Source organism: Narcine bancroftii, chromosome 6, assembly GCF_036971445.1.
Source record: "Narcine bancroftii isolate sNarBan1 chromosome 6, sNarBan1.hap1, whole genome shotgun sequence".
NCBI lineage: Eukaryota > Metazoa > Chordata > Chondrichthyes > Torpediniformes > Narcinidae > Narcine > Narcine bancroftii.
The window spans coordinates 26,753,689-26,765,774 of NC_091474.1; the positions used below are offsets into that span (position 1 = coordinate 26,753,689).

The window sequence follows — 12,086 nt, forward strand, 5'->3', positions numbered from 1 at the left end:
TGAGGCGCCAAGATGCACGGTTTGAGGCGTTATCAGCCCACTGGCGGTGGTCAATGTGGCAGGCACCAAGAGATTTCTTTAGGCAGTCCTTGTACCTTTTCTTTGGTGCACCTCTGTCACGGTGGCCAGTGGAGAGCTCGCCATATAATACGATCTTGGGAAGGCGATGGTCCTCCATTCTGGAGACGTGACCCATCCAGCGCAGCTGGATCTTCAGCAGCGTGGACTCGATGCTGTCGACCTCTGCCATCTCGAGTACCTCGACGTTAGGGGTGTGAGCGCTCCAATGGATGTTGAGGATGGAGCGGAGACAACGCTGGTGGAAGCGTTCTAGGAGCCGTAGGTGGTGCCGGTAGAGGACCCATGATTCGGAGCCGAACAGGAGTGTGGGTATGACAACGGCTCTGTATACGCTTATCTTTGTGAGGTTTTTCAGTTGGTTGTTTTTCCAGACTCTTTTGTGTAGTCTTCCAAAGGCGCTATTTGCCTTGGCGAGTCTGTTGTCTATCTCATTGTCGATCCTTGCATCTGATGAAATGGTGCAGCCGAGATAGGTAAACTGGTTGACCGTTTTGAGTTTTGTGTGCCCGATGGAGATGTGGGGGGGCTGGTAGTCATGGTGGGGAGCTGGCTGATGGAGGACCTCAGTTTTCTTCAGGCTGACTTCCAGGCCAAACATTTTGGCAGTTTCCGCAAAGCAGGACGTCAAGCGCTGAAGAGCTGGCTCTGAATGGGCAACTAAAGCGGCATCATCTGCAAAGAGTAGTTCACGGACAAGTTTCTCTTGTGTCTTGGTGTGAGCTTGCAGGCGCCTCAGATTGAAGAGACTGCCATCCGTGCGGTACCGGATGTAAACAGCGTCTTCATTGTTGGGGTCTTTCATGGCTTGGTTCAGCATCATGCTGAAGAAGATTGAAAAGAGGGTTGGTGCGAGAACACAGCCTTGCTTCACGCCATTGTTAATGGAGAAGGGTTCAGAGAGCTCATTGCTGTATCTGACCCGACCTTGTTGGTTTTCGTGCAGTTGGATAATCATGTTGAGGAACTTTGGGGGACATCCGATGCGCTCTAGTATTTGCTCTAGTATCTAATACTATCAATAATGCTCAATTCCCTCTTAACATCACACCTTTAAATTGCTTGCTATTTTAGCAATGCTGTACATTTCTATTGTTCCTTCTGGTGGATCACTTCTGCTTTGTTCTTGTCCATTTGTTTAACCTTTTTATATCCTTTTGAAGTCACTTTGCAACTTCTTTGTAGTTAACACTGCTACTCAGCTTTGCATTATCAGATATGTTGATCATGTCCTCTTCAACCAACATCCTGTTTCTGGCCAGACAAAGAATTGCAGGAGGAACTCATCAGGTCAGGCAGCATCCATGGATGGACATTGTTGGTCAACATGAGGATCTGAACCGTTTATCAAGACTAGGATTAAGCAGGTTAAATTATATATAAAAGGTGAAATAGCTGAGGGAGGAGCCCCAGAGGTAATGAAGTATAAGGCAGAAAACCATAGAACATTACAACACAGAAACAGGCCCCTTTGGCCCTTCTGGTCTGTGCTGAACCATTTGTTTTTTTTGTCTAGTCCCACTGACCTGCACTTAGTCCACAGTCCTCCATACCTCTCTCATCTACGTACCTGTCCAAATTCTTCTTAAATGCTAAAATTGAGCCAGCATTCAACCCTTCAGCTGGCAGCTTGTTATCACTCTCACCACTCTTTATGTGAAGAAGTTCCCTCTCATGTTCTCCCTAAACATTTCCCCTTTCACTCTTAACCCATGTCCTCTGGTTTGTATCTCATTTACTCTGTGGAAAAATTCCTATCTACATTTACTCTGCCTATCCCGCTAATAATTTTAAATAGTTCTATCACATCTCCCCTCATTCTTCTACGCTCCAGGGAATAAAGTCCTAACCTGTTTAACCTTTCCCTGTAACTCAGTTCTTGGTAACACCTAATAAATCTTCTCTGCATTCTTTTATTGATATCTTTCGTATAGTTAGATGACCAAAACTTTACACAATACTCCAAATTTGGCCTCTTGTACAACTTTACCATAGCATTCCAACTCCTATTCTCAATATTTTGATTTTTGAAGGCCAGTATGCTGCTAAAAGCTCTCTTTACAACCCTGTCCGCTTGTGATGTTGCTTTCAGGGATTTATGTATCTGCATTCCCAGTTCCTTCTGTTCTACTGCATTCCTCAGCACCCATACTATGTATGTACTTTCTTGGTTGGTCCTTCCAAAATGAAACATCTCACTCTTGTCTGCATGAAATTCCCTCTGCAAGACATGGTATCTGGAGAGGGGTGGGGGTGGGAGCGGAGGAGTTAGGGAAAAAGAATGTAAGTGCAAGAGTAGGTAAAGAAGAATTGGAAAAAGATTGAGAGAGGATTCATCTAAAATTAGAAAAATAAATCAATGTCCATTGAGGTTCATGGCTGTCCAGGGGAATCTGATGTGTAGTTCTACAAGTTTACAGTTGGCCTTACCCGGACAATGGAAGAGGCCTGTGTGGGAATGGTTGGTTGCAGGAAAGTCAAGTTTCCTTGAACTCAAATCGGAACTTGGGACTTTCTATTCACAAATAGAGTGTTGATGTTTGGCAAAGCCTAAATGTTGACTGACTCTTTCTACCCATAGATGTTGTCTGACCTGCTGACTTCCTCCAACAATTCTTTGTCTGCTTAAGATTCAAGCATCTGCAGCTTTTGTATTTCTCTAATGTCATATTTCTTTCCTACTCTCTCTGTTTTCTCTTCATTAACCAACTCTTAATCTGTACATTTATTTCCCTCCAGTCCATTAGCACCAATTTACTTTTAAACGAGAAAGCCTACAGATTCTGAGGTTGAGTGCAATACCCAAATGTGTTGAAGAAACTTGTCAGGTCATGCAGCATAGGAAGTAAAAGGTAACCAACATTTTGGGCCTGGCCCTTTTGTTAGGTTTATCTTTTTATGCCATCTTTGTGGGACCTTCTTGAAATTTTTTTTTGAAAAATCAAATGCCCCACATCCACTGATTTTTATATTATCCAATAGTATCCTCAAAAACTATTTGCCAATCATAATTTCCCTTACATGAATCCATGTTGGTTCTGACCAAGCCCAACTATTATTATTTCCATTGGTATCTGAGTCAAAACATTGCAATGGAGGTCATAGGTCATGGGAATTTATCTGCTTTCTCTTACATTAACCTCAATTTTTTTTACATTAATGTTAATTTCTTTCCATTTATTGCCCTACATTATTTCCAGTTTTCCATTGGTCTCTCTACGTGCAGTGGCCAAACAAGACTGACAAGCAGCACTCATTGACAATCACTTTTTATTTTACTTGTGCACAAGGAAAGCTGTACGCCCCTTGTCATTGAACTGTTCTAAAGGATTCCATGCTCTTTTTCTGATAGGAACTGTAAATGTTAAAATAGAAAGTTCACCAATCAGGATGTAACTTGAAAGCGTGATTAACCAATAATAATTGCAAGCTCACTAATTTCTTGTTGTATGCTATCTGATCAAGGTAGCAAATCTCTTGTGCTTCATCATTTGCAATCGAACCAATGGTTATGACAGTGATCCTTCTCTTTTTATCATGATGTATATTCCAACGTATAAGATGACTCTTGAATAAGATGACTCCACCAGAACTTCCACTTTCTGTATAAGACTATTCCAAGTCTGGCACTCACCACAGACCAGTGGAGTGATGCTATCATAATATTTTAAAAGCAAATGACCCCATAAGGGTTTAAATTTTATTAGCATATTTTAAAATAAATCACTGTCAGCTGGTTAAAGCCTATACAGAGATGTTGGCAGTTGGACTGAGCAGATCGACCTTGCGGGGGAGTGCTGAGACTTCACTGTCAAGATTCAGATTGTATACTTGATTGCGAGAGAGCGCTGAGACTTTGCTTTCAAGGTTCAGATTTCTTATTTAGCGTGTAAGGCGACCTCTGGTTTTGGGGTGACATTTTTAAGTTTCAATCTCATCTTGTACACTGATGTATACAGTATTCTCTTCTGAAGGCAGCATCTGCCACTGTGGGAATGCCCTCAAGGCAATGTTTCTGCCTCTTATCATTTTCATGGCAAGCTCAGCTTGTTAGATTAGGATTTCTATCTCCACATGCTCCAGGTATGTTAACCCTTCATGCGCTGCAATTTTCACTCATGAAAATAGATGCAATTACTTTTATTTTTCTGCCTCTTCCTTATTCCTTAATATAATTTCTCCTGTCTCAGTCTGTTTGGATCCTACATTAACTTTTGCCAATCTTTTGAAAAATACTAGTCTTAACTGATTTTCAGTTCTCCCTTGTGGCCATACATCTCTGTTTTTCATGCACAAACCCCAGATGGTAAGATTTCAAATCATATATCTAATTACTATCATTACATTATAATTCTAGTGTTTTTCCATTGTTTTAGAGTGAACGTCGCCCCATGTGATAGTTGAAAGCAGAAGCACGGGGCTATAGTTTTCCAATATTTTTTCACTCCCTATCTCCCCTTCCTCTCTCTTTCCAATTATGTAAATATCTTTTAATATTTCTTGTATTTGTGCAGAGTGGTGTATGGGAGATGGTGGTCTGTTGATGGTTTAGTTTTCACAAGCTTTTTCATGCAAATTGCTTAGTTCCATGTTGCTCTGCAACCAAGGGCCTTCACATAAGGAGAAACAAGTACCATTGCAATATCCTGCCTTTTATTTGTGTCCTTGATAATGAACATTGTTTATTTCATTGGTGAGTCCACATTGCTGTGCTCTTTTCATTCGTTTATCTTTATTTTTATAATTAATTGATGCTGTGGCAGCCAAAACAGAGTATTATCAGACTAGATATCACACTCTGCTTCAGCATCTCTATAGGGAGTCTATTCTATTAATTCATCAATTGCTTGGTAAATGATGCGAGGAACAGTGCAAAAAAGAACTCTAACCTTGGAGCTCTTGCTGAATTTATTATCAGGTCTTCATTAAATATGTTATTTCCTTCCTGATATCAGATAGGTTGGCAGCTGAGAAGAAAAATTTGAGGTAGAAGATCATAGCAGCAGACCACTGGGGATGCTCCGTTACAACTGGAAAAAGTAGAAGGTTGCTGGTGGAGTAGGGCAAATTGTCACATGGAAACAGGACAGAGACCTACATGCAAACTATATATGGCTAACATTTTGCAACTTTTAAATTTTACTTCTTAATAATGGGGTTGGAATCTTGTGATGTCTAAAAGGAGCCTATTTCTAGTGCAATTTTTAAAAAAAAAATCTGCAGCCACTGAAATACCAACAGCTCAAACCAAATTGATGATTGCACAGTATGGTCTGTTTTTGTCAAAAGGCAATGCATTTTAAATTATTATCATGTGCATGTTGGTGACTGATTAGATGAATTGGGAACGTTGCTTTCTGTGATCAGAAGGTTTCTGATTCCACAAGATAAAAAGCTACTGGAACAATATCATCATTATTTCAGGAGTGATGTAAGTAGCGAACAATAATGTTTTCCAGTTTTATCATTGCCAAGCTCAAACATTAGGAAAGAGAAAATGAGCATGTATATAGTAAAGGTCAAAAAATCCGGATCACCCAAGAATCAGAACTTTTCGACAATTCGTGGATTTTGCGGGCGTGTGCACTTGCATTACATGCATTCATCGTGTACTTGTGCACTTGTATAACGTGAGTGCACTGAATAAGTGTCACAGATGTACTGCCAAAAATCCAGAAAATCTGAAAATCAGGACCAATCCATTTCCCCTAGCAGTCCTGATTCGTGCTCGCAGCGACACCTTATAGACCGCAGAGCCCACCTCACTGACAAAAGACAAAGGAGGAAAAACCCAACACCCAACCCCAACCAACCAATTTTCCCTTGCAACCACTGCAACCGTGCCTGCCTGTCCCGCATCGGACTTGTCAGCCACAAACGAGCCTGCAGCTGACGTGGACATTACCCCTCCATAAATCTTCGTCCGCGAAGCCAAGCCAAAGAGAAGTATATTTAAATGCATAACTAATTAAACACTTTGCAAAATAGTATCCATCCTTCCAGAGAAAACATAGTGCATTATTTTTACAGAGCGAAGTCCATTAATGATTTTTATTAATTTTTAATTTGGTATAGGATTTTTATCCTGAATTTTGGCTTAGAGAATAAGATACCAATCTGGTTGGCCAATTTTAGCACATATGTACAAAATCAGGATTTGATGTATGAGGAAAAAGAAAGTAGAAATAAGTTTTCAACAAAGAATTCTTCCCTTTCAGTGCTAAAATGTTAGCAGACAATAGAAGTATTCTGCCTTGCACTACAAAGTGCAGCACTATGTACTGCTTAAAGCATGATATAAAACTTTGGGGAAGCAACATATAATGTACTTTGTATATTATTCGGAGTAAGAAAGCTCTTCTGATCACATGTTTGTAGACCTTGCTGTATGAAAATACTCTTACCCACATTTTATCCAGTCACTACACTCCAAAAGTACTTTAGGAGTAAAGTATTCAAAATCATGAAAAATTTGTCAGCCCTGAGGCCATGGCAATTTTGGGGGGAATTTTAGGTGTCCCAACAATGCTCCATTGTATTTTTAGTACTGCTGAGACTTTTTATCAATGCATTAAAAAAAATTAAAAATTATCTTCTTTTGGCTAAGTGGAACAGTACTTGGTTGGAGAACCAAGTTGGTTCTGGCACCTCACTTGCAGCCCAATTCTTTCTCAGCTATGTCAAAAATTGCAACAGTGTTGTGTCCTGCACTTATACAGAACTTTCATCAGCTTTGCTGCCATTTTCCCTCAAATTCATCTGGACTTTTTCTGACATTCTTCTACCTTTTTTTGGATCTGCCTCCATCTCAGGACACAGTCATGTCATTAACTTCTTCCATAAACCCACCGGCTCTCACAGTATTCTCCCACAATAGCCACACAGGTGTGTAGGTTATATCCTGGTAGATTTAAATTTTGTCCCATATCTATGGCATTCAGATCAAATTTTTCCAAGATGACCAAAGCCTGTGATGACACATTAGGGAAAATTATAGTTGAAGAGTGCAGGGGCATTATATTTTACCAATGAAAAATTCATTCCAGAGTCTGATAACAGCAGGAATGAAACACGACTTCAAATCTAGAGGTTTATTTTTTCAACTTCTTGACTCTTCTACCGAGCAGAAGGGATTGAGAGAGAGGAGAATGTTTTCTTTAATATGTTGACAACTTTCCCGAGGTAGGGAGAGGTATCAATGAGAGTAGATGTAAGGAAGATTGGTATGCCAGATGGCCTGAGCAATGCTCACAGATCTCTGCAGTTTCTTGCAGCCTTGGACAGAACTCTGTCATCCTCAGCCTGAAGGACTGTCGAGCAGGGAAGAAGAGGACAAGTTGTGCAGAAAAATATGGGGATTTAAAAAAAGTTTATTTCAGATCCATCAAAATTCTGAAACAAGAATTGTGTATTAATTCAATATTGTTGATTTTCTTGATGATCTAATGAATATTGTTGTGAACTTTGACTTATAAAGCTGTTTAGATCAGGACTTTGCTAAATTTAGCAATGGTCGTGGTGCATATTCATTTATTTTACTGGCATTGTTTGAGGATTTAACGACATCTGGATAGTCAGTTAATGGGATGGATTACAGAAGTGAAAGATGTGATCACTGCATGGATAGAAACTTGAAATTTTTAACAATATAGAAGTAAGCTTCGAATCACAAAGGAAATAAGGCACACACCAAAATGATGGTTCAGAATTATTTGCAAGTAGCCCTTTAATACCAAGAATAAAAATTAGATTATATTTACAGAGCACTATTTTAAACCTTTGAAATTCTGTACAAATCTATGAATGATTTACTTCAATCATGAAACAGCAGAAGATGTAGGTATTTAGGTATTTTGTCATAGATTTTGCTGAGATAAAAAATTTCAATTGGTTTCAATATTTTATTCTTTTGCATTTGTTTTTCATGATTTTTTATAACATTATTTCATAAGGTATTGTACAATTGGGTCTATCAATTATTAGTGTGGTTGCATTTTTTCCTGAGATTTCTCATTAATTTTTCTCTTTGCCACTGCTGTTTCTCTCACTACTTCGAACGGAGTGAGGATGGATGTTTAAATCCACATGCTAGTTGCATTCTCAGTGCCTCCTTTTCATTAAACCACATGGAATCTGCCTAATTATTCTGATTTACAAAGTTCCTATTATGACTTCAGCAAAGACAAATTCCAATTATTTTCCTGTGATTGATGTTAAGCTAATTGGCCCTTTCCCTTTGTTTCTGAATAGTAATGTTGGCTGTTTTCCATTCTACTGATATTTTTCCAGAATCCAGGGAATTTTGAAAATTGCAGTACATCCATTATCTCTGCTGATACCTTTTCAAATGTTTATATAAAGGTCATTGAGTCTAGGAGGTCATCAGTTTTTGTTCTAGCTATTTACCTAATAATGATACCAATTATTTAAAATTCCTTTTAATTTGTTCCACATATTTGTAATATACCATATATTTCAGCATATAAGTCAACCAGCAGATATAAGTTGACTCCACCCCCCCCCCCCCCATCCCCAAATCACAATGACTGAACTGTTGGGCATTGGCTGAAGGTGATTGTTATCATGGAGGTTCCATTAAAATGACAAAAGTATGAAGCGAGTTTTTAATTAAAAGTGATAGAAATGGCCAAGAAAACTAAGAACTGTGCTGCTGCAAGAAAATTTGATCTATATGAGAAGTTGGAAAGAGATTGGAGAAAGGAAGAAGCGACTTTAAGAAAAATACCAAAAAGGTAATGTTTGATGAAAAGAGGAATCACTCATTGGCCAGAATTGGAAAATCACATTGCTGAATGGGTACGTGAACAGAGGCAAAACTATTACATAATCTCGCGAAATAAAATAAGAACATTTGGACTGAAGTGGGCAAAGTAACACCCAGAACTCAGTAAAGATTTTGAATCTACAGAAGGCATGTGCAACTGTTTCATGAGCAGGAAAAATCAGGTATTATGACAAAAAGCAAAATTGCTCAGGAACTACCAAAATATCTTGATCATAAAGATGTAAATTTTCACCAGTTTATTATATGTAACCGGCAGAAACACCAGTTTGTATTGGCAAATATTGGAAACATGGATGAAACTCATGAATTTCGACATGATGGGCAATAGAATAGTGTGAAAACTGTACGAACCAGAAGTACAGGCTATGAAAGGACCAGGTTTACCATGGTGTAATCATGCATGGTCGACAGGACAAAGTTAAGACCCGTGGTAATCTTCATGCGTAAAATTAAACCTAAAATTCCCAGCAGGTATTTTTGTACATTTTCGTGAAAAAGGATGGATGGATGAAAATGGTGTGAAACTATGGATAGACCATGTGTAGAACATGAGGCCAGTCGATTTACACAAGGAACTGAGTTTGGTGGTCCCGGATGTGTTTTGTACCCACTTAACTGAGAACACTAAAAGTAGATTAGCACTACATAATACTTGCATTACAGTTATCCCAGGTGGTTTGATGTCTGTATTGCAACCTTGCGATGTCTACTTGAAAAAGCCATTCAAAGACCATCTGTGTGAAGAATGGAATATATGGATGACGAGTACAGAAAAATCATTCACAAAAGGTGGGGCGATGCATCACTTGATGAGCTGAGTGACTTTGTGCTTAAAGCATAGGATAAAGTGAAAGTCAAGGTTTTTTTTAAAAGTGCGGTATCTCTTGTGCAATTGATGGCACGGAAGATGATTTATTGTAGGACACTGACGATGAAGCTGAAGGCGCCTCATCAGATACCGACTGGGACACATGATGACTGTTTAAACATTGAGAGTATGGATGTGCTGTCATCTTTGCCTCAGATGATGATAGGGATTTTGAAGGATTCTAAATGTGGTTTTTTTTTTCCCCAATATAATTTTCAATGAAAATTTATCGCAGTTGAGATTTTTGTTTTTCAAGGGTCGAATTGTACATCAAATCGATTTTCAAGGGTTGACGTCAGCCAGATTGGCGTCGAGCAGAGTTTTGAGTTGAATTTAAGGTCTCAAAAATATATCTGGCATATATTTTTGAGGGTTTCAAAACTTGACATATACTGAAATATACGTTAATCTGCGATGAAGATACATGGAGAATATATATTTAGCTATTCTGAATATTCTTTATTTACTATTATTAATTCTTTGTCTAAACTTTCAAGAGTCCAACATCCAATCTGGAATTCTATTCCTTGCATACAATGCTGGGGCATTTATAATGCTGTTTGCTTTCTCCCTGGCTATAGGAGTGATGCCAGAGAGTTAGAGGATGGCAAATGTTGTTCAACATGGGAATAATCCTGGGAATTATAGACCAATGAGTCTTACATCGGTGGTGGATAAACTATTGGAGAGGATTCTTAGAACATTACAGCAAATTACAAGCCCCTTGGCCCAGGGTTGTCAGATTTGGCAGCAGATTAAAAAAAAAATTAAGTTGTGAAAAGTGCCAACAGAACCAAAAAGAGCCATATTTCTGCCATTTGGCCCACAGTGTTGTGCAAACCTGTATAAATGTACCATATATTTCAGCGTATAAATCAAGTCGTGAAACTCAAAAAATGGGGTCAACTTGTATGCTGGATATACTTTTGAGACCTTAAATTCAGCTCAAAATCCAATCCACGCTGATCCAGCGTAAGTCAACCCATGAAAAGCAGATTTAGCGTATAAGATGACCTTGGAAAAAAAACTTGACTGCGACAGATTTTTATTGAAAACAACAGATCACTCCACGCGATCTTTGGGGGTTGAGATATACGGCAGTCAATGGGCCAACTCAGGCATCCAGAAGATTGGGGTCAACTTGTAGATGGGATATACCATAAAACCCTTAAAATTATGCTGAAAAATGGGGGTCGACTTGTACGTTAAAATATACGGTACTCAACCTCACCACCTCACACCCATAGCCTTCTATTATTCTTGTAACTGTGTGTCTGTCCAAGAGTCTTTTAAATGTCCCTATTGTACCACCCCTGGCAATGAATTCTTCGCACTCACTAGTCTCTCATGTTTTGAATAAAACCTATCCCTGACTCTGACATCTTCCTAAATTTTCCTCCCCTCTCCTTGTATAGAGGTCCTCTGGTGGTTGCTGCCCTCACCTTGGAAAAAAGGTGCTGACTGGCCACCCTAAATGCCCTCATAATCTTGTAGACTTCCATTGTCACCTCTCATCCTTCATCACTCCAAAAGGAAAAGCCCTATCTCTGTTCACCTTGTCTAATAATACATGTTCTCTATTCCAGACAATTATCTGGTAAATCTCCTCTGCACCCTCTCCATAGCTTTCAGATCCTTCCTATAATGAGGCAACAAGAACCGAACACAATATTCCAAGTGTGGTCTAATGAGTGTTTTATAGTGTTGTAACATTACCTCAAGGCTCTTGAACTCAGTGCCAGACTAATGAAGGCCAGTATTCCAAAACCTGCATGCCATCTTGAAAGATCTATGGATTTCAACCTCAATGCCTCTTAATTCTTCCATATTGTTGAGAATCGTGCCATGAACAAGTACACAGTCTTCAAATTTGACCTTCCAAAATGCATCATTGCACACCTCCGAATTGAACGCCATCTGCCACTTTATTCCCAACTCTGCATCCTGTCTATTCTGTTGTAACCCACGACACTATTCACAACACCTTCAACCTTCATGTCATCTTAGGGACAGGATTTAGCATTTGGAGAAGCATTGTCTTATTAGAGAAAGTCAGCATGGATTTGTGAGAGCCATGTCATGCCTCATGAGTCAAAATGATTTTTTTTTTTGAGGATTTAACAAAACAAATTGATGAGGTAAATTGTGAATGTGTAAGGCTTTGATAAGGATCACCATGGTGGCTTATTCAGAAGTGAATGAGGAAGTGGAGATGATACGAAGTTTGGAGGAGGTGTGGAAGTGTCGAAGGTTGTTGTAGGTTACAGTGGGATACTGACAGGATGAAGAGTTGCACGGAGAAGTGTTCAGTCAGGAGAAGTTTGAAGTGATACA

General features: G+C 39.2%; 1 protein-coding gene and 1 long non-coding RNA gene across 3 annotated transcripts in view; one reads left to right on the forward strand and one right to left on the reverse strand.

The window, feature by feature from the left end:
* The window catches only part of unm_sa1614 (un-named sa1614), a 115,738-nt gene that overhangs the window by 4,967 nt on the left and 98,685 nt on the right, over positions 1–12,086 (forward strand). The gene's annotated exons all lie outside the window — the stretch shown is intronic.
* The window catches only part of LOC138735866 (uncharacterized), a 43,124-nt gene continuing 34,369 nt past the window's right edge, over positions 3,332–12,086 (reverse strand). The window contains exon 2 of the long non-coding RNA XR_011339987.1: positions 3,332–3,433. This is a non-coding gene — a long non-coding RNA (uncharacterized lncRNA). The remainder of the gene's footprint in view (positions 3,434–12,086) is intronic.